At 42.6% G+C, this 27,164-nt stretch overlaps 1 long non-coding RNA gene across 2 annotated transcripts in view; it reads left to right on the plus strand.

Moving 5' to 3' along the window:
- The first annotated feature begins 335 nt into the window (after positions 1 to 335).
- LOC126499536 (uncharacterized) overlaps positions 336 to 27,164 on the plus strand; it is a 315,160-nt gene continuing 288,331 nt past the window's right edge. For both annotated transcript variants that reach the window (XR_007591101.1, XR_007591100.1), the window contains exon 1: positions 336 to 1,329. This is a non-coding gene — a long non-coding RNA (uncharacterized lncRNA). The remainder of the gene's footprint in view (positions 1,330 to 27,164) is intronic.

Consider the following 27,164-nt stretch of genomic DNA (forward strand, 5'->3'; position numbering starts at 1 on the left):
CAAAGTCCATTTGTTCCCCAAGGTTCCTGTCACTTCATCATCACCAAGTAGCTCTCCCAGCTTGGTCTAGAGGAGCAGTTTCTCTCATTATTTTCTTCACCTCTGAGACATCAAGCTGTCAGACCGAGATTGTTCTATGCACGTTCATGAATGGAATCGGGCATGGCCTTTATGAGACCCTCATAGCCTGTGATCATTTGCTCCTCAGGAAACACAGCTTTCAGAAATCACCCTGAGGGCGGGGATGAAGGGAAAGGAGGAAGCTTGGATTGTGGCTGAAAAAACAGGACTGTATGGGCATGTGTTTTGCGTTTCTAGACAATGATAGCATTTTAATCACCCGATAGATTATTAAGTTAGAGTCCACCTAATGGACTTTGGGTGGTTCAGATTTGGGACAAACTGGTTTTCTTCATGCCTTCCTAGCTTACTCCTCTGTAAAACAGGAATAAAAATAAGAATACTTAGCTTGTAGAACTTGTGGTAGATTAACAGTGACTGAAAAGTTTTTTTTTAAAAAAAAATTTATTTATTATTTATACAATTTTCCTCCTGCATGTACAGCTCCTTGCCAGAAGAGGCCACCAGATCTCATTAGAGGTGGTTGTGAACCATCATGTGGTTGCTGGGAATTGAACTCAGGACCTCTGGAAGATCAGCCAGTGCTCTTAACCTCTGAGCCATCTCTCCAGTCCCCCACTTCTGACATTGACAGACAAAATTCATGGCTGTTTCTTAGATCTTGGGTACATGAATAGTTCGACCGATAGAGGACGGTAGAAGTGACAATGTGTGCCACCTTCTGAGCCCAGGTCTCAAAAGACAGGCAGCCTCAACTTCTTTTTCCTTGGGAGGCTTTGTAAAGACAGCCAGAGAGCGCCATGCTGGAGTCTGAGCAAACACAGTCTCTGCTGAGCATAGTGCCGTGTTGACGCGCACACAAAGGAAGCCACCTGGGAGTCACCAACCAGCCTACCCACGAGCTAAAGTGCCGATGTCCTTATAGGAACCAATGCCGCAGAGCGCAGAGTTTGATCAAATCTGTGTCTCACAGGAGCACGTGCTATGAGGATCGCGTTAAGTTGTTGGGAAGACAATTGGAAGAGGATGCTGTAGCTGGAAGTGGGCTGCCGGTCTAACGACGTCCGTCAAGCATCACTTGGCTTTGCGACTGGGCCTAGGTTAAAGTGGGAAGATCCCGACGAGCCTGCGAATGACGTTAGGAGGCCACAGATCACGTGACTGGTGAAACGTGGGAGGCTAGGGAAACCGGAAAGACGAGGAAAATCGATGTTGATGTTTCAGTCACATGGAAGACCGACAACAAAGGTTTGTCTCTTCTTTTACTTTTTTTTTTTTTTTTTTTGCTATTTATGATAAGCCATGGATAAAAAGATTAAGTGTAAAAAAATGAGAAATTTGTGGTCTTAAACACATTTTTAAAAGTATTAGCAAGGAGTTTTAAGATAAAAGTGAACCCATAGTCCCTGTCAGAGCTAAACCCCATCTAAGATTTATTTTGCTGTATGTACTGGTGTGTGATGGAAGGTTTAAATGCTGTAATTCACAGAATCCTGACTTAGCACAGAATTTGACCTTACATGTTAGTCACACCCTTTGCGGAATGTTAGCAGAAGTCCAGGTAGGAAAGCCGAACAGAAGCAACACTTAGTTGAATCACTTTTTTTTTTTATAAAATTGTAAGAAAATGCTCATTGAATTTCCCCCATCATTAGAAAGAAAAGGAAATAATGAAAATTGACAATAAAGATACAGAGAGCGAATTCTCAATTTCAATTTGCCTTGCCGAATGACACCTCTTAGATATTTTATGAAAGGTAAATTACATTTGAAATGAAATCTTTTAAATGGGTTATCTTTGGGTTGGTTATTTTGCACACCTTTAAAATGCATTCTCTGGACTGGTGGTGGCTTGGGTGGAAAGATGAATTCTGAGGAAGCTGAGAGGAAAATAATTTCGGGAGCTAATGGGTGAACTCGACCAGGAAGATTAATCAGGGCAGTTGCAAGAGAGTGCCACCTCCATAACTGGAGTAGAACTAAATATCTGATTGTAATTAAAACTTTAGGTTTCTAATGGCTGCATGAAAGATATTTTAATACACGTGAAATGCACTTTCTAAATGGCATGCTAACTTTTAATGACTTGGGTGTTTTGTTTGATTAGTAACCTGGACTGTTAAATTAAAGCCAACTGCAAGTGCATGATAAAGTATTGATGGTTTCAGGCAAATGAATTGGGGAAGTTCTGCTTGACAGGCTTTTTGTATCATTAAGGATTTTAACTGGTGGAAAATATATATTGCTGGTGCTTAAAGATAGTTAAAGGGGATCTTCCTGTTTATATGACCTCGTTTTAATTTTACAGTAATAATAAGGGGGAAGCCTGAATTATTCACAGATGGTTGGTCAAGAGAGGTCACTTAATTAAAAAAAAGTGTTATTTTAATTACACCTGTTCACATTCCTGGAATAGGAAATTAAATATTTGGAGGCATTTGATTACTTGTGTTTCACACAGTAGCTGGACTTCTGCTGAGGCTGTTGTGTGCAGTTTTATCTTCTTGCTAATAGATTGCTTTGCTTAAAAATTTCAGATTTTAAAATAATCATTTCATTGATAGTTTATAAATAATACAAGAAGAAAGAATGTAATTTTATGGGCATATGTATATACATATAAACATATTACACATTTAATATATTATATAAAAATTATATTTATTTATTTTACATGTATGACAGTTTTGGCTGCATGTACATCTGTGTACCATGTGAATGTGAAGTATCTTGGACTCTATAAGATGGTGTCAGACTCCCTGGGACCTGTAGCTCCAGACCATTGTCAGCTACTCTGTGGGTGCTGGGAATTGAACCTTTGTCCTCTAGAAGAGCAGCCAGTGTTCTTAACTGCTAAGTCGTTTTTCCGGGCCATGCTTGTATATTATATTTGTATATGCAAGGCAATTTCTAGCAGGATATGAAGGAAAATACAAGTAGCTTTCTAAGGTAGCTACATCTCTGTTGAGACCTTAGCTGTGTGAAGGAACAGAAAAGGGAAACTTGGAGACCATGGAGGAATTTGGAGGAGGTTAGGGTGATGGTTCCAGGTAGCCGAAGTACTGTGTGTATCTAGACACTTTTTTATACGGAAGGAAACCATTTACACCATCTCAATTAAGAGGGCTTTGTGAAGTATGGGAAGGACCCCACCCTCCCCACAGGTGAGGGAGAGCTGGCCCAGATGGCATGTGTCTAGGAGAGCTGGCTCTGCCTATTGACTGAGGGAAGTGGTCCCAATGGTCCCTACCGACAGCTCAGCTACCACCCAGACCCCCATCTTGGGTCTTGCATTGGCCCACCCTGACATCTACCCCATCTATGACCTGCTGTGCTCTGGGACAATGGTTTCACCCTATGAAGATTTGTTTCTTGTACTTGTTTAAATAAAATGCTGATTGGCCAGTAGCTAGGCAGAAAGTATAGGCAGGTCAATCAGGCAGGAAATAAAGGTGAGGTAATGAGAACAGGAGAATTCTGGGAAGAGAAAGAGGAAACAAGATAGCAAGATGTGACTGCCTTGCTGAAAAAGGTACCAAGCCATGTGGCTGACACAGACAAGAATTATGGGTTAATGTAGGATGTAACTGTTAATAAGAAGCCTGAGTCAATAGGCCAATCAGTTTATAATTAATGTAGACCTCTGTGTGTGTCTTTGGGATGAATGGCTATGGGACCGGGTGGCACAGAAACCTCAGTGAACACTGCTGGAGTTTGTCAAGAGACTGGTACTGCAGAAAGATAAACTGTAGGATCTCCATGACTTGGGTCAACAGCAGGATATCCAAGAGGAGTTTTGGTGAGGATCCAGGGATGATGGTGTGCCAGAGGCCTTGAACCAGACCAATGACTTCTCAATGAACATTTTGTGGGTAGAGCTGATTGGTGTACCGCCCGACACACCTCAGATCCCAAAGCCACTAGGATGAATGAAGAAGTGTTGGAAAAGTGGAGGAAAAAAGGTGATTTTTAAAAAAATTTTTTTTGTTCTTTTGGGGAGAGTAAGGAATAGATACGGAGAGACTGGGAGATGAGTGGGATTGGGGTGCATGATGTGAAATTCCCAAAGGACCAATAAAGTATCATGTTTAAAAAGTATGGGAAGGACACCAATCTCTTGAGAGGGGGCTGGCTCTTTTCTAGGGTGTTGACCTTAAGGTGTTTCAGGATTATAGATGGTTTGGAGTTGGAAGGATACAGAATGATTCTCATGCAAGCATGTGTGGTCATACAATATTCAGACTGATTTGCAAAAAGTTGAATATAATTAATTCATATATTGCCTGTTTTTTGTGTTACTCTGAGTTAATTTCTGTACCTTTCCTGCCCACTTGACTATAAAAATGCAGACAATAGCCGGGCTGTGGTGGCTCACGCCTTTAATCCCAGCACTCAGGGAGGCAGAGGCAGGCGGATCTCTGTGAGTTCAAGGCCAGCCTGGTCTACAGAGCTAGTTCCAGGACAGGCTCCAAAGCCACAGAGAAACCCTGTCTCGAAAAACCAAAAAAAAAAAAAAAAAGATTAAAGCTGTAGGCCTGGCAGTGGTGGTGCATGCCTTTAATCCCAGCACTCGGGAGGCAGAGGCAGGCGGATCTCTGTGAGTTCAAGGCCAGCCTGGTCTACAGAGCTAGTTCCAGGACAGGCTCCAAAGCCACAGAGAAACCCTGTCTCGAAAAACCAAAAAATAAAAAAATAAAAAATAAAAAAAATAAAAAAATAAAAAAAAATAAAAAAATAAAAATGCAGACAAGTATTCTATAGCAGAGCTGTTTGGATTAAGCAATCCTCAGCTGCTATTAATATTATATAATATTAAAGTCATAAAACTTTAAAAATACTTCTAGTTGGACTTATTTTTGACACAGTTCTTTTTTTTTTGTTTTTGTTTTTGTTTTTGTTTTTGAGACAGGATTTCTCTGTGTAGCCCCGGCTGTCCTGGAATTCACTCTGTAGACCAGGCTGGCCTTGGACTCAGATCCACCTGCCCCTGCCTCTTGAGTGCTGGAATTAAAAGTGTGCACCACCACCACCCGACAACACAGCTATATTTTTTTTATGTGACTAAATAGAAGAGTAACAAGAGCTACCATTTATTGAGTACTTGCTGCCAAGTGTATTTAATTTCTTGTGAAACTCTGCGAGGGAGGTTAAAAATTTCAGAGGAAGAATGTCAGGCGTTATAGAACTTTGGTCGTCAATGACAGAGCCGGAAATTAAATCCCATGATCATAGCCAGCATATGATTTGACTGCTAAATTAGAAACCCAAATAAAATAGCTTAAACAAAGTGGGAGCCAGTTCCTCTCTCCTGAGGGGCTGGGGATGAGCAGGTGTGCACATGTATTCATGTAGCTGTGGAGGCTCAGACTCCTGTCTTGTTCTCTGCTGTCTCTAACATGAGGCTCCCATTGTGCTTAAGAAACCACTCCAGCTACTAGCTTCCACCCACATCGCCATCAGCAGGAGGGGAAAAAGGCCAACATTACCATGTACTGTAATCTGAACACGGGAAACATTTATCTGCATAGCTTCTACATGTCGAGCCGTCTTCTTTCTTTTGGTTTTGAAATTCTATGCTTCAGTTAAAGTTGCTTGGCAGCTATACTGTGTTTGCTGACCCTACACACACACACACACACACACACACACACACACACCCATATAAAACCATAAGAAAACCCTATTTCGTGTCATACGAAACATCATCTAGATTTAGATCTATATTTGAGCTCACATGAGTTGTATTTCACACACTGAGCTAATGTCTCTGCCAGCTCCTCTTAAATCATGCTAACTCCGAGTTTCTAAGTATGCCGCTGCTTCTCTCTGGGCTCCCCCTAAGGAATTCGGACTTCCGTATTTATTACTTCTCTATTTTCTCCACTATCACAACTGTCCTCAGCACGGTTCGGACTTGCCCTCTCAAGGGTCTCTCCAGTTTTTATCTTTCCCCCTTTTTTCTGCCGTCCCCTGATTCAGATGCACATCTTTCTTTTTAAATCATCAGCTATTGTTGTGCGAGCAATCATGCAGGACGTATGTGTGTGAGGGATGGGTATCATGTCACGGAGTGTGTCTGGAGTTCGAGGACAACTTTACGGAGCCTGTCCTCTCCTTCAGTCTTTAGTTGGGTCCTGGGGATTTCACTCGGGTCACCAGCTCTTGTGACAAGTGTCTCTACCCATTAAGTGATCTTGCCGCCACTTAGGCTCTTCTTCTCTTTTCTTCTTCCTTTTTTTTTTCTTTTTTGTTTTTTTCTTTTTGAGACAGGATTTCACTGTGTAGCAGAGATCTCTTTGCCTCTGTCTTCTGAGTTCCGGGATTAAAGGTTTCTGTTCAGCATTTCCTCAGGTCAGGCCTCTCTCTTGCTCCCATCTATTCTTCCCTTCCCTCCTCTCTCTCTCTCTCTCTCTCTCTCTCTCTCTCTCTCTCTCTCTCTCTCTCATTCATTCTCTCTTCATTCATTTCATCAAGAAGTAGTGTTTGCGTGTCCACCATGTGCTGGTGCCAGGGAAACAGTTGGACAGACAAGAATCAGTTCCCACTCTGGTGCTGGTTATGATGGGGATAACGTTATCTGGGTTTCAGCTCTACCACTGCTGCGTGTATGCCTGAAGGACTCTCAGCGCCCGGTAGGGATACTCTCAATCCGTGCCCATTGCAGCGCTACCCCCAATACCCAGTAAGTGGAACCAGCATAGATGTCCAGTAATGATGAGTGGCTAAAGAGTATGCTGTACATATATATACACAATGGAATTTTATGACTCTGCATGGATTAGAAATCATATTAAGAAAATTCAGATTCAGGAGGACAGTAACTGATTGATGTACATAACTTTGATTTACAACTATAAATATATGTATATACTATGTATTTGTATATATGTGTGCGTAGATACATGTATGTATACTGTGTATGTAACTCATGATAGTAGAAAGAGGATCCTGAGAAGATCTTTTAAAATGTCTATTTATTTTGTTCATGTGTGTACCTGTGTGAAAGTATGTATACACGTGTGTGGGGTGCATGTGCCTTAGGCTCACGTGGAGGACAGATGGATACTGAGTGTTCTGTCCTATCACTCTCTGCCATGTTCCTTTGAGGTGGAGTCTCTCATTGAAATTGGAGGTAGGTTAGTGTCCAGCAAGCCCCCAAGACCCTCCTGTCTCTGCCCTACACTGGACTGGTTTACAGACATGTGCAATCACTCCTGGCTTTTTATGGGGGTGCTGGGGATTTGAACCTGAGTCCTCATGCTTGCACAGCTGAACCACCTCCCCAGAAGAGGTCTTAACGGAGGTGAGAAATAGAGCAATGGAATCCAGATGTTATGAAAGTAGAAGGAGGAGCTAGCTTGGGGAATGAAGGCAGGGCACCAGCTGAAGCAGGTCAGGAGGAGGCATGGTGGGAGAAGGGAAAGCGTGAGAACACAATACAAGGACGCTGTTTGAAGATGTCACAGTGAAACCCATTATGTTATGTGTTAACCTAAGAAATGAAATTTTCATTGATTTTTATTGAGCTCTACATTTTTCTCTGCTCCCCTCCCCACCTCTCTCCTCCCCTTCACCCCTTCTCCAAGGTCCCCATGCTCCCAATTTACTCAGGAGATCTTGTCTTTTTCTACTTCCCATTTAGATTAGATCTATGTAGGTCTCTCTTAGGGTCCTCATTGTTGTCTAAGTTCTCTGGGATTGTGATTTGTTGGCTAGCTTTATTTGCTTTATGTTTAAAAACCACTTATGAGTGAGTACATGTGATAATTGTCTTTCTGGGTCTGGGTTACCTCACTCAATATGATGTTTTCTAGATCCATCCATTTGCCTGCAAATTTCAAGAAGTTATTTTTTTTTTCTGCTGTTTAGTACTCCACTGTGTAAATGTACCCCATTTTCCTTATCTATTCTTCGGTCGAAGGGCATTTAGGTAGTTTCCAGGTTCTGGCTAAGACAGACAATGCTGCTATGAACATAGTTAAGCACATGTCTTTGTGGCACAATTGAACACCCTTTGGATATATACCCAAAAGTGGTATTGCTGGGTCTTGTGGAAGGAAAGCCCACCCTTCTTCTGGGACCCCCTTTTAATACTGCTTTCCTCTGTCTGACTGGATTAGTTAAAATTTCACCAGCTTCTCTTAAATGGTTTTTCACCTGTTGTCACATCATGAAAAGAGGCTATCTCTTGACGAGGTTTGCCTCCGCCATGAAACAGGAACGAAATGGCTCTTCACCCCTCTGCAGACTTGGTTTTCCTCACAAGCTGAAGCCAGTGGGATGGTTGTCTTTTCAAACAAGCATATTTATATTGTTCAGCGATTTTTATTAAGAGAAAAATATAAGAATCCTCTCCTCTCCCCATCGCGCGCGCCCCTGAGGTTCTGCATTTGGTGTGTCAGGCTTTCTAATCCACCACCAAGCTGGAGCAGCCAGCCGGGAGGAGATAATGACACCCAAGCAGTAGGGGGCAGTGTGACACAGTTGAACGGAGGACCTTGGGCAAACCTCAGCAAGGAGGCTGCTTGAGACAAAGGCAAAACTGCTAAGGGCTGTAAATCTTGCCTGCCGAATTCCTATGCAAGAGACAGTCGGGGCTGTATCGTAATTAAACATGCTGCTGGAATGTAATTCCCTCCCTGATAACTTCCTCTTAGTGGCCTCATCTCCCATAGAGCGAACCAGAGACTGTTTCCTGGACCAGTGTGGATTGTAAGGATTTCTGGGGTGTTCAGCTCCAGCTTCCCAAGTTCAACAAAAGTCCCCACCGTCCTTGCCACCAAGAGTTCCCTAACCGTCTTTGTGGAAAAGGGACTGTGTAGCTGCTTAAGGATGGGATTTGATGGTTGACTCCAGTATCTCCAACCCTTGGAAGGCAGTAGATGGAGAGGAGGGAGGACACCGTGGGAAACTGTTAGTAAATACCTACGTTAGGTCGGAGGTTAGACGGCCAAAGCCAAGTGCTGGCGCGGCAGTGCTCCCTGTCAAGCCCTGGGAGAGGGAGTCCTTCTCTGTTTTGTGTGCGTTTCGGGTGGCGGCCCATGGCTTGCAGCAGCGCTGTTTTGTTCTGCTCCTCAATCTTCCTGTGTCTTTCTTACCGTGTCCTCTGTTTCCACGAGGCTGTCTTGTAAGGACACCGTCTCTATTCAGTAAATGGTCTATGGCACTTCAGCATGACGTCATTGTGATCAGCTACATTTCCAGGGACTCTTTCCAAATACGGTCACAATATGGGCCACTGGGGGTTAGACTTTCAATATGTCTTCTTTCTGGAGGGTGCATAGTTCAACTCATAAGAGGCCCTAGATATTTTTCGAGTCTTTTATACTTAGGTTTGTACATAGTCTCATCAGGAAGAAATGTGTCTATTACAGCGCTTGTGTCTTCAATCATACGACTATTGCTGGTATTCAAATAATTTTAAGGATGTTTTTATTAATGTATGTTAATGATACAAAATGATGGATTTCACTACGTGACTTTCATATGTGTTTGTAATATGCTTTGGTTGTGCTTACCCCCACCCCATCGCTGCTTCTTCCCCCTATCTACTGGATCCTTTCCCTCCCAAACTGGTGGAAATCATTTTAGCAGCGGCAATTCACCCCTACCCCCCTTTAGACTAATTGCCGAACAGCAACTAGACTGACCCTCTTTAGTTGGGATCTAATCTCACTTTTGTAAGAAAGTCTGACGCTTTACCAACTACTGAGCTATCCAGGCTCTCTGGCACAGTGCTGCTTAAATACGAATTGCACTCAGTGCGGACCTGTTCAAAACCCTCCAGCGGTTTCTCTTCGCTTTTGGGATTTGAAGCCCTAAAGCAGGACTAAGGGATTTGGCCTGAAGTATTTTGGGCCCTTTCACTCCCTGTAAGGTCCTTTCTCCTGATTGCTTAGGATACTCCTCTTTGCCAGGCTTGGCTCATTCCCCGCTGGCCTTTGTCCTCGCTGCCCTGATATCCGGGTTGTTTTCCCTCGTCCCTGTGTGGCTTCCTCCTTATTTCCTTTGGACTCCACTCAGTGAGAATGACACGCTCTCTCCCTTTTTGTAGCCTTCCCTCCCTTTCTCTTATCTTTCTATGAGAGTTTGTCACACGTGTTTGCTCAGCATCTGTTTCCTCTACCATTGTATGTTAGCTATTAGGGACTTTTGTTCTGTCCGTTGTTGAGCTCTTAGTGTCTAGAACAGAGCTTGGAACATAGTAGGTACCTCATAATTATTTACTGAAAGAATTGATAAATACAGATAAATTAAACTTTAATCCATTTCCTAAGTTATATTGAGTAGTAATAAATCTACCTGGTACTTGGAAGAAGAGCCTGAAATCAAAGACATAAGGATATTAAATATTTGATTAATAATAGATTATCTTAAATAATGTATGTTTAATAACATATTTTGTAAAATAGCTTATTACAAAGTTGGCAGTAGCTACTGTTTTTCACTCACTTATTTTGTGAGCATATTCTAAGCCCTTCATTTACATTAAAAAATTTTTTTTTCCTCAAGACAGTCTTTCTCTATGTAGCCTTGGCCATCCTGGAATTTTCTCTGTGGACAAGGCCGGCCTTGAACTCAGAGATCTGACTCCAAGTGTGCCACCACCACCGGCTTACTTGCACTTAAAAAAAAATGTTTAAGATATATCTTTTTTTAAAATTTTCTTTATTATACAAGTGAGGACATCAAAGCAAAAAACAAAACAAAACAAAAAAATAAACCCAATAATTTGCCAAATAGATACAAATGGGTACAGAATTCAAATCCAGATCAGGCTGGCTTCATACACCTCTTTATAACTGTGCTAACACTAACTCTGTCTGTCTGCTTGTCTGCCTGTCTGCCTCTCTCTCGTTTATTAACTTACCCTGTTATGAGAGCTTACTTTTTACAGAGGATTTTTTCGGGCTTCAAGGAAGTTTTTCAAAGAATGATTAGCTTTATGGGAGACACACACACACACACACACACACACACACACACACATATATATATATATATATATATACATGATAACTGATTTTTTTTCCATAGAAAAGTGGACAGTATCAAGAGTTTGCACTCACCTTCCCCGGTCCTATAACGATTTTCCTTCTGATTAACATCTTGCATTGGTGGCTCATTTGTTATAGTTGAAGGACCAATATCGATGCATCATTATTAATTAAGGTCCACAGTTTTCCTCAGGCTTAGCTCCTTTGTGGAACATGCCACGAGTTTTATCAGACGCCCAGTATCAGACATCCAGCATTACAGTGCTATGCAGAATGTCTCTCCTAAAAGGGTCTTCCATATGGTTGGAAGACTCGTTTCTTATTATTTAGTAACAGCCCATTGAATGTAGGAACCACAGTTTGTATATACAGTCCCTTTCTAAAGCACCCGATGGGAGCTGGAGAGATGGCTCAGTGGTTAAGATAACATGATGTTCTTGCAGAGGACCTGAATCCAATTCCCAGCACCTACATCAGGCAGCTCACAAATGCCTGTTCTCCAGCTCCAGGGGATCTGACACCCTTCTGACCTCTTCCTACACACACAACACACACACACACACACACACACACACACACACACACACACACATTAAAATTTAAAAAAAAAAGAAAAGGAAAAAAAGGGCATCTTGATTTCTCCCAGGTCTTGGTAATGACAAGCTGGTGTAAGCTGTAGGCAGACTTCTGTAGACATTAGTTTTAAATAATTTTGCTAGGACTATGTGTCTATCTGCTCCATGAGAGACTGCTAACTGTCCTTCAAAAGTAGCAGTTTGTGTTTCTACCAGCAATACGTGAGAGTTCCCGGCCCTACGTCCTTGCTGAGTTTTGGTGGTATCAATATTTTGAGTGTTAGCCATTTGAATAGGCTTGTAGCAGCATCTCCTTGTTGCCTTAATTTGTACCACACTAACGATGCATAATCTTGACCATCTGTTTCTGTGCCATTTGTATGTCTTCTTTGGTGATCTTTGGCTCTTTTGTGTAGTTTTTATTTGTGTTATTGAATTTCTTGTTAAATGTTGATTCTTTTGAATTTTTGAATACAATTCTTTCATCAGTATGTGTTTTATAAATAATTTCCCCAGCCTATGCTTATCTTTTTAGTTTCTTAAAGGAAATTATATTTAAAAAATTCAACTGAAATATTCTGACAGATAAATTTTGTTTTGGTTTGTTAACTTCTTTCAAAGGACTTACAGAGAGGTAACAATTAAGTCACATACAAACTTGGCAGTCATCATTTTTGAAAAAGTAAATTAAATACAATTGGAAGGTCTGTCTTAAAACTTATAGGGGAGTACAATATTATGTAGTGAATGTAAGGAGTCGTATTTAATTCTTTCTCTTCCTTCTATTGAAAATAGCTTCCCCCCAACATAATATGATTACAGCTCCCCCCTCCTCTCAATTCCTCCCCATCTCCCCTCCCATCTGGATACACCCCCATTCTGTCTCATTATAAAACAAACAGGCATCTAAGGTGTCTTAGTCACTGTTCTATCGCTGTAAAGAGACACCATGACCAAGGCAGCTCTTCAAAAGGAAAGCATTTAACAGTGAGTGGGCTTGCTTACAGTTTCAGAGGCTTAGTCTGTTATCAGGGTAGGGTGCATGACGGCAAGCATGGCCTCGAGCAGAAGCTGAGAGCTACACCCTGATCTGTAGACAGCAAGAAGAGAGAGAACTGGGCCAGGCATGGGCTCGTGAAACCTCAAAGCCCCAGTGACACGCTTCTTCCATCATGGCCACACCTCCATATCCTTCTCAAATAGTGCCATTTCCTGATGACTAAGCGTTCAATTACATCAGCCTATGGGAGCCATTCGTCTTCAAATCAAATCAAATAAGGGGTAATAAAAAATTAAGTATAAAAAGATAAACAAAAACTAACATAGTAGATTGGAACAAAAATAAATAAACAGAAGGAAAAGAGCCCAAGAAAAGGCACGAGAAAAAAAATTATAGACATAGAGACCCACGTGTTCACATACTCAGGAATCCCATAAAAACACTAACCTGGAAGTCATAATACATACTCAAAGGACCTGCAGGGTGAAAAAAGAGAAAATATGTAGAAATAAAATAAAATAAAAATAAGATAAAATTAAACAAACAAATGGAAAAGCTCTGACATGACATTATGAGACAGTGAATCTCCAAAGACGTCGTTGAGTTCATTTGCTGTTGGCCAGTTTTTACTAGGTGTATAGCCTACCCTTAAAAAGTAGTTTGCTTCCCTTGCAAGTTTCCCTAGAAGAAAACTAAATTTTCATTTGCAAGTGGTTATCAATTAGAAATAACTTCTGGAGGGAGGTAGAGATGGGGGCAAGTGTCTACATCTCCTTCAGCTCTGGGATCCCATGTGATGTAGACCGGTGTGTGTGTGTGTGTGTGTGTGTGTGTGTGTGTGTGTGTGTGTAGACTGAACATGCTGCCCCCGTGAGCTCATAAGTGCATTGGTCCTGTTGATTTAGAGAACCTTGTTTTCTTGGTGTTCTTCATCCCCCTCTGGCTCTTACTGTGGGGTGTGTGTGTGTGTGTGTGTGTGGGATGGGGGCGTCCCTGAACCCTGAGGGGAGGGATTTATGGAGATAATCCTCTTTAGGGCTGAGTTTTCCAAGGTCTTTCTTTCACTCTTCGAAGAATGTCTGGCCTTGTGTCTCTGCTGCAGGAGGAAGGTTCTCTCATGATGGCTTAGCAAGGCTCTGATCTGCTTCCCTGGCCGGAGTATGTATTTAATTCTTGATCACAAAAGAAAGAAGAAACTGTCTTGACCTTTTGTGTTAAAAATGAAATTAAATTTTGAAGATATGAAATTATTTTTTGAAGAAAATATCTGCAATAATTATGAGAGACAGAGGTTAACAACCTCCCTGTATATGAAGTCCTTAATATTCAGTAACTCACAATTAAGACCACACTCAGGGCAAAGACATTAACAAAAGATTTGTAAGTGGCTAGCGTACCTTTAAACACACTCAACTTCAGTGATAGAAGCAGCCAAATTTAGCGTATACAATACTGACCAAATTTAATGTATACGATAGCATTTCCACATATCACATTGGCTCGTCTTTGCCGGTCATCATGTCCTTCCAAACACTGCTCACTAACAAAGTGGTACAGCCTTCTGGGAAAACAGCTCAGAAAGATGCATCGACAGTTTTGGAAAAACAAAACCCAAAACCTTTGACCTATAATTCTTCTTCTGGGGATCTGTCTTTGAGAAATAATTACAAATGTAAAGATTTATTCACAACGATGCTCTGTGTGTCATTATTCATAACTGAAGAACAGAAATAACAGTGGATTTTAGCTAAGATATGAAACAGAATATCTTAAAGCTTTAGAAAATGATGCACTATATAAAGAAACACGAAGAAACTTTTTGGGGAGGCAAAGTTATTGATGGAATATGTCTCAGTTTGGGCAGTGGCTATTCTATGCGGTTTAAAGACTTTTCCTGAGATCTGTTTTTATATGTATGAGTGTTTTGCCCGTACGCATGCCTGTGCTCCATGTGAATGCAGGGCCTGTGGAGGCCAGAAGAAGAGTCGGACTCCATGGAACTGGCTACAGATGCTTGTGAGCCACCACATGGGTACTGGGAACCAAACTCAGGTCCTCTGAGCCATCTCGCCAGTCTGCTGTTCTATATGTTGTCAGAGCTCTTTGTACCAATGTCTAAAAATAGCGACTAATCTCCCAAAAGTTAGTTATGACCCCTCCAGCCAGTGATGCTTGCTGAATATCTTAATGCTTCTGTACAAAGTTAAATGAGTCAGAATGAAAAACTATTAAACATTAATGATTATTGTCCTGCGAGTGAGGTCAGGAGTGGCTGTCTTTATCTGTATTTTCTGTTTTCTTTCTAATGAATATATTGTACCTGAATAATAAGGAACATTAAATATTTGTACAAAATTTTGGAATTTTAAAAATAATGTATGTCTTTCAGGGTGTGAAATGTACAGAACAAGCCTCAGACGAGATGACTGAAATCATGAGAATGCTGTTGACGTTGGGTATCTTCTTGTTCCTTTAGGACTTTTCAGACTCAGAAACTCTAAAATTAAAACAAACAAAATAACAACAATCCCCCCAAACAAACAAAAATAAAAAACCCTACAGTAAACATTAGCTATATTTATAGTCATTTAAGAACTCACAAAAGTTTGAGATGATTATAATAGTTTATATGTAAACAATTCCCTTTATTCTCTGTCTAGCTAGTTGTTTTGATCTATAAGACCTTGTAGGACCCAGGAGAGCTGCACGAGGGGACCATGGAGGAGGAAGCCTCATGTGGCATGTTAGGTGGGCTGTCCCAGGAACTCCTTCCTACCTGGGTTAGTCGGCCTGTCTGTGTCCTCAGCAGAAGGTGGGAAACCACTTCCAAAGGTTTCAGCTGAGTTTTGTTGAACTTTCTTTCATCCTGTGCTTTGTGTAGCTGCATTTTCTATCTTGTAAGCCAAGAAGCACAGATTGTCGGGACAGGAGACCATGACCTCCCTTCTGGTCATGGCAGGGTTTTTGATGAGACACAGTAAGAGAGAACACAGACTTTCTTGTACAGCTGTGCTGTACGGGTGTAAAGTTGGGAGCTGAGGAGATTCTGCTTCCCATACCAGCTAGAAGAACCTTGGTCACGAGAGGCCCCTGTGTCTGGGAAACCTTTGACTAAAAGAAAAGCAGCTCTTAGTAATGACCTTAGACGGCTTCTTTGAATCGGAAGCTAGAGCTGAACACCTGGTCTGTATAAAATTGTATTCAAACTCTTGAGAAGTTTGTGTGAGGGTGTGTCTTCTTCCTCGTTTCCACAGCTTTTAGAGAACAGAGCCTCGCTTCAGATTTTGAGTCTTAGGCAGGAGAGATGGCTCAGTGGTTAAGAGCATGTACTCCTCTTCCAGACGATCTGTGTCCCATTCCCAGCTCCAGTGTTAGGCAGCTCACAGCTGTAACTGCAGCTCCATGGGGATCATAGACCTCTGGCTTCTACAGGCCCTTGTCTGCATTCATGTGGGCATCCTACACAAGCACAAACACACACACACACTTAAAAGAAAGTAGTAAAAATAAATCTTAAACAATTTTGAGTGTGACCTTTTACAAATCCATGGTATTTGTATCACTAGAACGATTTCAGTTGGTATATGGATGAGGATTTTTTTGTTTAATGGAATGTGTTTGCATTAACAATCAGGAAGGTATAGCTAGCATTCTGAACTCATGGGTGTTGATGCTTGTTGTAATGTGGTCTCTCATGTCTTTAAGTTTTATAAAGGGAGTCAGTTTGAAGAGCACTATTAATAGGGATTCTATTAGGTGAGTAAGGCAAGGGTTGGAAGTGAGTACGGGGCCTGTGGGGCTATCAGATGTAGCCAATCTTATCAAGAGGAAGGTCTGCTCACTCTTTGTAGATATTCTATTCTGATGAACTAAAAGAATCTAAAGCACTTTTAGGACCTGGTGCTCTTTGTCCAGATAGAGTCTGGACCTCTGCTTACAGCCTTATCTTCACCCAGTTGGAGCTGGGATCTTGGGGATAGCCCGTGAGGACCCAGGTGGGAGGAGAAGAGGGCTGGGGAGCTGAGAGATGTGGGCGTCTCGTGCTACTCAAGACGGATTCCGAGTGACTGACAAGTGACACAGTGAGGTTGACGCCCGTTGAACCATTTGTTCTTCATGTTATGGGAATCGCCATCTATTAGTGACGGGCACTCAAGAATCCTCCAGTGTGTCAGGAGAACACTCAGCTCTGTCAACAGCTCACAGGGAGGTGAGCCCAAAGAAGCAAGCAGCAGGAGGAGCCGTGACAATGTCTTACCTCAAGCCCTCAGTCCTCAGGCACAGCATCTTACTCCCACGTCTGATGGTCCAGGATCTACATGCAGCCATCATCCTGCACATTCAGTGGTGTTCTCTGTGTACATGAAACGATGGTGTGTATGTAAAGGTGCTGTGAGAAAAAGATGCTAATGAAATCCTAAGTAAAAAAGTGGCTGATAAAACAGTACACACACACACACATGCACACACACATGCATGCATGCACACACACAAGCACACACACATGCATGCATGCACACACACATAATTTTTGAGTCAGGATCTCTCTCTATGTAGCCTGGGCTGTCCTGAAACTCACTATGTAGCCCAGGCTATCCTTGAACTCACAAGAGATCTGCTGTCTCTGCCTCCTGAGTGCTGAGATTAAGAGCATGTGCCAGCACACTTGGCAGTTGTATTTTTTTAATCGGTGAAAAATACATAATCTGTGTCCACATAAACATTCTAAAAGGAAATGCACAGGCATATTTTATTGTCACTTGGTAAAGGGATTATGATGACTTTGTCAATCTCTCACCAATTTTTGAAAGTAATGAAAGCGTATTGCTTGTGTGATCTGGGTAAGGTTACCAAATCCTCTCTGTTCACACACAGGTTCCCTACCAGGAAACTTTCTGTTTGATCCTGGCTGGTCTGGTTATCCAACCTGTGCCTGGGATTCTAGTCTAGACTCAGAATGGCTAGCTGTTTTCCTGGGTGGGAATAACTTAAAATTATAACCTTTCAGTTCTATCAGTCACTAAATAGACACATATGTATAAGTACTTTGGATTTCAGTATTCTTTGATGACAACTACACATGTGAAGTCTCATAAAGATCTGATGTTCATTTTGATTAAGCATATCTTCCGTGCAAGCTCCCTTCCCACTGCTTATATAGCCACTGATTCCGCAATGCCTCAAAACTGTTTAGCGTGAATGACCACTGCCAGTTAGCTCTATACTCCTAGGCATTAGCTCTTATACCCAGTCAACTCAACCTACGTGGGAAAGCGAATTCTTAAATTGTAATTTAGATTTCCAATTATTATTATTTATTTATTGTTTGTCTTTTTTGAGACAGGGTTTCTCTGTGTAGCCCTGGCTGTCCTGGAATTTTCTCTGTAGACCAGGCTAGCTTTGAACTCAGATTCACCTATCTCTGCCTCCTGAATGCTGGGATTAATGGCGTGTGCCACCAACTGCTCAGATTTCAGTATTCACTTTGATGTGAAATTATGGCTAAACTCTGTGATTCCTAGGGAGAAAAAAGGTTCTGGATACAGGTCTATTCAATAGATACATATCAAGGGTTGACAAGGTGTGTGTGCAAAGTGACCAGGGGCTGACTTGGCCTGCTGATTTCGGTGACAGCTCAGCTGTGGAAGCCTGGGCAAGCTGCTTAATCTCTCCCTAGGCCTTAGTTTTCTTATCTGGAAAACTCAAGCAATTTATCATTATGGATAGGCATCTATGCTAGATCCCAAAATACATTAAAGGGATTTCCAGTGCAAAAGGAGAAATTGCTAAAGTCTTAACTCTTTATTATATGAGGTAGCTTGCATATACTGTCTTATGGACCAGCTTGAGGAAAAGGGTTATTATGGGCTGCGATTGGACAGTGTTGGTGAGCTGAGATCACTGCCTGAGTCGTAACAGTGAGACCAACAACCTCTCACAAAGTTCCCTAATCTGTAGCTTGGGAGCATATCCTAGAGAGTCTGTGAAGAGTAGATGAGATACTATATTTATATATAAACATTCAGCACAGGGACGGGCTCCCTGTAAGCACACATTGAACGTTAGCTTTTATTATTAACATTTCTTCCATCTGGGATAATTCTGCTGGAAGGAAAATTTAAACTGTGTTTTGAAAGATAGACTAAATATTTTTTAAAAATTAAAATAACTTTGAAAGTAACATAAGCAATACATATTCACTGCAGACAAGTCGGGAGAGAAGAAAGAGGAAGCCAAATAAGGAAACCCACATGTGTCTGCAGCATAGGGAGGGGCTCGTCTTTGTCAGGCAGAGCTGCCAGGGGGAGCATTTTCAGCAGAGGGCCAGGATAGGGAGGTGGAGTGGAGTGCGGGTTTGGGTGGACAGAAGCCAAGGTTCCTTTGGGGGCAGGTTGGGAAGTCAGGCCAGGTCAAGTGGTAGAAAGCGTGAGTTCTGGCCTTCGTCCAGTAGCATTGGGAAAGTATGGACAATACCCAGGGAAGCACAACTAGATAAAGTTACTGGTTCTGGGACAAGATGTGCTTTTAAAGAACCCTGCTGTCCACAAAGAAGACTGCTGATATTACAAATCAGGCCAAATTTATCTGAAGTTCTCTTGCTTCTATTACCCTCCTCCTTCCATTATTTGGATCATACAGTGAAGATAAAATCTTGCAGACTTAGCAACTCTGGTTTCCTTATAGGCATGGCTGATACCCCCATTCCTTGTTGATGTCTTAAGATACCGTGTAACCCAGGCTGGACCCTCCCACTTCTACCTCCTGGGTAGTAGGATTTGGATAGACATCTATGCTAGACCCCAAAATACATTCAAGGGATTCCCAGTGCAGAAGGAGAAATAGATAAATACTTACCTCTTTATGATATGAGGCAGCCTGCTGAAAAATTTAAAGCCACGATTGTAGGCAAATCTCTGCTTGGCAATGGGCTTATTATATCTCTGTAAAGATAGGGGGAACTCTTTGAATCAATCCAAGAGGACATGTGTAATCCCAGACCCCGAATAAAACCTTTCTTCTACAAGGAGATACTTAGAGTCACCAGAATTGCTCTTGGGGTAATGTTTGCTGTGTTTTCTGTGAACAGACTGGCAAGTATTTTGGGATAAGAGGAAAACGCCAGGGAGGAAAAAGTCATCAATCTAACTTGTAAGAAACATGGATGCTGCAAAAAAGTGTGAGGATTTTCATTTGCGGCAAGGGATGGAACAGCACAGAACTACACATAGAGGTGAGAGAATGAAACATTGTATTCAGGATGGAGCAAGTGGTGAACAGGATGGATACCTCCTGTTCAGCGTGGAGAGCGAGAAAGGGGGATTTCTAGAGTTGGCCAATCCAGAGGAAGGACCTTGAGACAATGTTGCGATGTTCTCAGATGAGTGATGGGACTCTCGCTTTTCATCTTCTCCCACAAGGCTTGCCAAGTCTGGATTTATTATTTTTGTCTTTTGGTGTTGTGAATGTTCTTTATGGGTGACTCAGATAAATACCTTCCCTGTGCAGGTTTGCGTGAATGGAAACAGACTTCTGGGACAGACCCGCAAACAAAAATCAAGGTTATAGCTGACCCTGGAAACAGCCACTGGTAGGCTGTGGGTTTTGAGACTTTTCAGTTCCTACAGGTTTTGGTGGGGTTTTGGAATTAAAGGAAAAGAAAATGGGAGGGGCATTATTACAGGACAATGGATCCTTTTTTTGTTTCTTTGTGGTTACCGAACAGGAAGGCTGACAAATCCCTCACAAAGGACTAAAAACCCATTCCGTTAATTCACCAGCAGTTAATTGCGATGAGTAACTTCCCAAAGTCATAAGTAAACCCCATATCACAGTCAGGACAGAGCGACCTTTCAGAGGGGGTACATTCAAATTTCCTACTGGCCAAAATTAAGGCAGAGCAGGACCAGGACCATCCCTTCCCTCTTGATGCTCCCCGCTAAGCAGCATCTGGGCTTTCTTAAGGATCCTTCAGAAGTCTCCACGCTGCAGTGTTCCCTCACCACAGCTCAGGTGGAAAGTATCTCTCTTGCCAATGCTTTCATACGTGGTTCATATCCGTTCTACCCCTTATCACGTTGTTTCATGGCTGTTTGTCCTTCTGCGTGAGGCTCAGCAGTCCTCCATAGTGACAAACCTTGTGGCCCAGTTTCACTAGGACTCACCCACCACCCTCTGGTTCCGGATACTGAGAGGACAGTACCACTGGGAGAGGCCTTTGCTCTGCTACTTCATGGGCCAAGTCTCAGGTGTCCCTGTTCGCCACTGCCTTGCTCCCGGACTCTTGGGAAGCCAGCACCTACTTACTCATCTCTCATTCACGCCGGCCTCGGATGCCCCACAGATGTCACCGTTCCTCACAGCCTGGAGAGAAGTTACCAGGATCCAGGAACACACGTTAGCCACTCAGCCCAGCTTCACAGGGTGCTGAGCCTCGTGGGCAATCGCAAAGCCTCCTCTTTAGAGTTATCTGAGTTTAGTTGATCTGTTCATTCCATATCAACATTCTCATTTGTTGAACATTGTTTGCTGGGGGACCAACAAATTATGTAACTAATCTGAGAGATCCCGCCCCTTGGAATTTCTTTTCTATTTTTGAGCTGTTGTCTCCTAGGACAATTAACCACATAACTGACCAGTTCCAACATAGGGACATCCATCCTTACCTCCAGAGTAGCGTTGACGATCTTCTGCTTCTAACAAGATAATTTTGTAAAAACTGATCTTGGACATTGCCTAAATTTTTGTTTTGTAAAAGTCTAGAAGCTCTAGAGCCTAGTCTAACCTAGGATCATCATATTATAGATGTTAAAATGCTCCCCTCTCCCCGCTTTAGTTTTTTGAGACAGGGTTTCTCTGTGTAGCTTTGGTGCCTGTCCTGGCACTCACTTTGTAGACCAGGCTGCCCTCAAACTTACAAAGATCCTCTTGCCTCTGCCTCCCGAGTGCTGGGATTAAAGGTGTACACCACCAACGGCATGCTGTTAAAATGCTTTTTTATGGTAGTTTTTACTATGTTTTTTGCTATTGTATCCTCAAGTCTAGAAGCACATCTAAGTTAACCAGGTGCTTGGGACATAGAGAAGCACTTCCATAGGGAGTACAGTACTTCCAGCTCACCTCAGTTCAGACCATCTAGAGCTGTGTGTGGTGATGGAGGGTGGTGTGTTATCTTCTCAGTGCGGTACTTTTCAAAGCCGAGCACACCGAGGTCTTAGAGAACATGGCACACAGAATCAACCAAGCAGGGCTCATAGGGGCTCACAGAGACTAAAGCGGCAACCGTAGAGCCTGCTTGGGTCTGCGCCAAGTCCTCTGCTTACATGCTGGGTTGCTCAGCTTGGGGGTTTTTGTGGGACTCCTAACAGTGGTATTGGGGGTGTCTCTGACTCTTTTGCCTCCTCTTGGGACCCTTTTCCTCCTACTGGGTTGCCTCATCCAGCCTTGATATGAGGGTTTGTGCCTAGTCTTATTGCATCGTGTTCTGCTGTGTCTGGTTGATATCCCTGGGAGGCCTGCTCTTTTCTGAAGGAAAATGGGGACAGTGTGGCTCTAGGGAAGAGGGGAGGAGTGTGGGGGGAACTGGAGGAGTGGAGGAAGGGGACATTGCAGTAAGGATGTATTTGTATGAAAGAAGAATAAATAAAAATAAAAAAATCAAAAATCCCCTTGAGATCCCTTGGTTTGGGTACACTATAGGGAACTATTGGGAGGTCATGTGGTTTGGGGTTTAGGGTCTTCATTGTGGCCCCGGAGTCATTCTGACTCCCCCCCCCCCCCCGGGTCTCATTTTGTCACTGTGTAGCTCTGACTGGCTTGGAACTCACTCCATAGACCGGGATAGACTCAGACTCACAGAGGTCTGCCTGTCTCTGCCTCTCAAGAGCTAAGATTGAAAGTGTGTGTCATCATGTCCAGTCATTGTGACTTTGTAGTTTGTATTTTGTCCTCATAGAAGAGTTCTGCCACTAAAAAGGAACCCTGAAGGCCGGTTCCATGGCTTAGCAGGTAAAGGTGCTTGTCACCAAGCCTGTTGAACTGTGTTCAGTCCCCAGGCACACGTGGAGGAAGGAAAGAACCGATTCCAGAAAGTCATCCTTTGGCCTCCACATACATGGCATGGCACGTGCATGCCCCCTACTTTAAAAAAAAAATCGATGTAAAAAAATAACAAAACCTGGCTGATTCATCACCTTCTATTGCCACCTGGAGAAGAAGTCATGGGAGTTGACACTGGTAACCCAGAATATTAAGTCGAGTTGGATCTCACGTTTATCCTTCAACTCCTAATTATTTCATTATTGTGGATATGTATGCACGAATAATTTTATTAGAATTGTTCCAGAAACAAAGAACGTCTCACTTATATTTCCAGAAGAAAACCTGAATTAGTTATTGGCGGTATCACCTTTGACCCCATGTCAGTACTGTGCACGTCTGTACAGTTGAGGTGGAGATGAATGGGAGGCTGTTGCTGGAGAAACCGGGGCGTAGTTCTGAGCAGCCCAGTCACAGGAGAGAAATACAAGTGCACAATGAGTTCGTAAAGAGTGCTCAGCTTCACTGTGAGCCAAAGAGACATAAATTATAACAATCCATTATATAATGAATAGGTCGAAAGAAGTTTTAAAAACCGAGGTTAGTTGACTAGGTGGTGGGAGGGAGAGGGCGAAATCAAATATTTCTACTCTTGCCTTGAGTACAAATTGTTACCTCTGCTTTGGAGGTTGTTGTGCTTGTGGTTCTAGACTTTAGAAAAATTTTTCCTTTGATGTAGCCATCAAATAATTGATCCGACGGTAATATTCAAATATCGTTTTCAAAAATGGTATTATTTTATCCTAAGATGTATTTCAATTGGAATGCCTCTGTCGTACACACTTTGGTTCTGTTTCTGGGAATCCCGAGGAAGCTTTTCCCTACAATACTGGTCCAGGGCCAGCACTGGGTCCCCAGGCAGCTGCTGGACTGCCATTGCATGGTTTGCTTGTGGGATTGGGCCACTGTGCAGATTACTGGGGGGTCAGAAGAGTTATTCAGCTACTGTGTAGATATTCAGAGAGCTTCTTATCCTCCAGTATTCAGATAAAAGACTTGAGGCTGGAGAGATGGATCAGTGGTTAAGAGCACCAGCTGCTCTTCCAGAGGACTCGGGTTCAATTCCCAGCACCCACATGGCAGCTCACAACTGTCTGAAGATCCATTTCCAAGGACTCTGGTGTCTTTTTCTGTCTTCCATGGATACCACAGTATTAGAGCACCATGCATGCATTTGGTGCACTGACGAACATGCAGACAAAACACTCATACATATAAGAAAAAAAAATCATTTGAACTTGAGACTTTTCTTGTAGTTTGTATTATTTTCTTTTGAGGCCTTCACAGAAGTTAGAATTGAAATGTACAGATGCTTGATATTAAAGGGAGAATCCCTCTATGAGATCGCTTACACTTTTATGTTAAATGATAGCTGGAAATATTAATTATAGTAATACTCAGGCAATAATCACTAAGTCCTCATGACTGACAGTAATTTAATAGTTTTCTTTTTAGTATTGTCTAGACTTACATTCGAAACAAGACACACTGACATAACAGATTCTTTCTACAAACAAACAAAATAAAAAAAACAAACACCACTAAAAAACCTAACTCCCGTTTATTCTTAGGCATTTTCCCCCAGTAATTTCTGAATTAACTGTAAGCAAAAACTATAGTTGCACTCCCTGTCACCAGGATGAACTCCGAGGTGAACATCTTCTCTCACTGAGGAATCTGCAGCTGACTGGGTTCGTTTGTCTATGGTTCCTCAGCTCTGTTTCTTTCAGATTATTTTTCTCACTTACTTTTTCCTGATGGAGCTGAGAAGCAATGAGGGGCGGTAAGACGGAACTCAGTTAACTTTGCTTCTTATTACTGACTGGTTAAGAGGGAGATTGAAAAGTAACAGGAAGTTAAAACAGCCAGAAGAGGGATGTAAAAATATCCCTCATCTCGTTATCTTTCATTCAGAGCCTGCGACGATTTAGTCATCTGCAATCAGGACCCCCCTCCCGCCCCCCCTCCGTCCCCCCCCAACCGTCCCCGTTCCCCGCCCCTCCCGTCCCCGTTCCCCGCCCCCCCCCCAGCATTAGTCACGCACCAGCCTTTGGAGGAAAGACAGCAAATGCGGCTCACTTTAGGCAGAACTGTTTGCAGTGCTAAACAAAATTTGGACTTGAAAGGAAGGTGGAAAGATTTGTTGGCAAGCCGCTAATAAATGGAGGCCTTGCTGCCGGGTGTGCTAACTAAGCCCACCTCACTCCGTGCTTGCTCACCTTTTCTGACTTAGCTTGAAAAATGCCAGCACCCCCGGCTGGCCCTTTAACAAAGACCTCTTCTTGCATTTACGGAATCGACACGGGATGAATTCGGGGTTCCACCCCCTTGAGAGTCGGTTGAGAGTTCTCTCGCTTATTTCTTTAGTTTTATCTTAATCCTGTATAAAAGATGGGCTTTAGAAATTCTTTCCTCTGTAGACTCCTCTGCTTTCCCATAAAATACACTTGCAAGTAAGTCTGAAGATTTTTCAACACAAACGCCTGCAGCAACATCCATGATAAATCCTCTCTTGGCCTCAGCGTTCTGTAACCTTCTCCATCCCTCACAATGACACACACCTTCTCTCATTCATCTTTTATTACAATTCAATATTGTGCTTGAATATCATTAGCGGGCGCTCGGCACCCCTTTCTCGCCCAGTCTCCCTCTCTTCTCTAAAGGACAAACTACTGTTCTCACATCTCATCTGGGAATTGACTCCGGTGTTACAGGTTCTCATATATTTACACAACAGGCCCAGAAAGGGATCGGAAAAGAGAAGAAATATTTTCAACATCGTAAACCTCTAGCAAAACTAAGTGTGTAATAGAATCTGGTACTGTGGTATTACACACATTACAACTGTCACTGTGACGTAGAGCCTCAGTTTAGCTGAGAGAAAATCTATAACCCCGGAAAAGCTACAACGCCCGAGTCACAGTTCAGGGTAATAAATGGTTTTCACAGAAGACTGTAATCTATATTTCCAAAGCTGATGCAACAAAGGAATTTCTACTAGAAATCTTTCAATTTCATGGGCGGAGGCTCCAAGGAAGAAAGAAACAGAGACTGGGGGGGGGGTGTATTTAGAAAAAAAATTGATACTCTTGAGTGATGTCATGAACAAGCCTCAGCCTCCTGCCTAGGGAATTCAATTGTTTGGGTTTTTTTTTCCCCACCTATAGAAGATGAAAATGAGAGAGAGGGAGAGAGGATAGAAATAGTTAGCTTCATTTGAACAACTTCAAGGGTGGACTGGTTTTAGCTGCTCTAGGATGAGAACTGGAAGCTGGAAAGAGAACTCTGCTCAAGACCAGGGGCTTCTGTAAGCTGGGAAAAGCTGTTGTCTTAGCCTAAGCAGGATTGTCTGAGGAATATTCTCAAGGGTCCCTGACTGCCAGGTGTGTTCTATTTCGTTAAGGGTGGTGGCAGGTGGAGGGGACCTGGACAGCAAAAAGCAGGCCCCATGGAAACACTGAGAAGAATATAAAAACACAAACATAGTTGTTTCAATTTAGCAAAACTCCTTCTTGCTTCTGCCATCTAGAGTAGCCTTTTTTTTTTTGTAAAGAGTGTTTGTTTGAGTCCATTTGAGGGAGCATGGATAGGATCTCTGTGGAGTCCTGGAATCTGATATTATAAGATGGGGCTGACACTTTATGTTGTTAACCTTCTTCATGCGCTAAACTCCTACACACTCCTCAAGACCCGCCTGCACTGCCCCTGTTAGCGTCAGAGGACGTTTTATCTGTATTTCCTTTATGGCATTTATGATATTCTGAAGTCAGTTGTTCACATGGGCAGCCGATCAATTTGCTGAAGTTCAATTCCCCAAAGTCATTTAGCCAAATTAAATTCACCAAAAGTCAATTGAGGAAATCAATTTGCCTAAAGCAAATTTTCCTACTAGTCTGTGATTTATTCATCATAAGCTCCCGATGGCAGGAGCCTCGCCTTGCTCGCTCCTGGTGCTCCGCCACAACCCAGAGCATATTGCTTGGGGTATTGAAGGGGTTAGCGGATGGTTATTGCTGATTGAATTTAATTGAATATAATTATAGTACAGATGAAATAGCTTCATATTGATGTGGGAGTGATTTCTTATTAATAAAGAAACTGCCTTGGCCCATTTTATTGGATAGAAAATTAGGTAGGCGGAGTATACAGAAGAGAATGCTGGGAAAAAGAAGCTGAGTGAGGAGTCGCCATGGTTCTCCCGCTCCAGACATACGCAGGTTAAGATCCTCCCTGGTAAGCCAGCTCGTGGGCTACACAGAATATTAGAAATGGGTTAGAACAATATGTAAGAGCCAATAAGAAACTGGACCTAGCCGGGCCAGGCAGTGTTTGAAAGAATACAGTTTCCGTGTAATTATTTCTGGGTATAAACTAGCCATGCGGGCGGCCGGGTGCCGGGGACGCAGCCCTGCCGCT

The sequence above is a fragment of the Alexandromys fortis genome, unplaced genomic scaffold (genome assembly GCF_014885135.2).
Source record: "Alexandromys fortis isolate MF-2015 unplaced genomic scaffold, M_Fortis_MF-2015_v1.1 scaffold_35, whole genome shotgun sequence".
Taxonomy (NCBI): domain Eukaryota; kingdom Metazoa; phylum Chordata; class Mammalia; order Rodentia; family Cricetidae; genus Alexandromys; species Alexandromys fortis.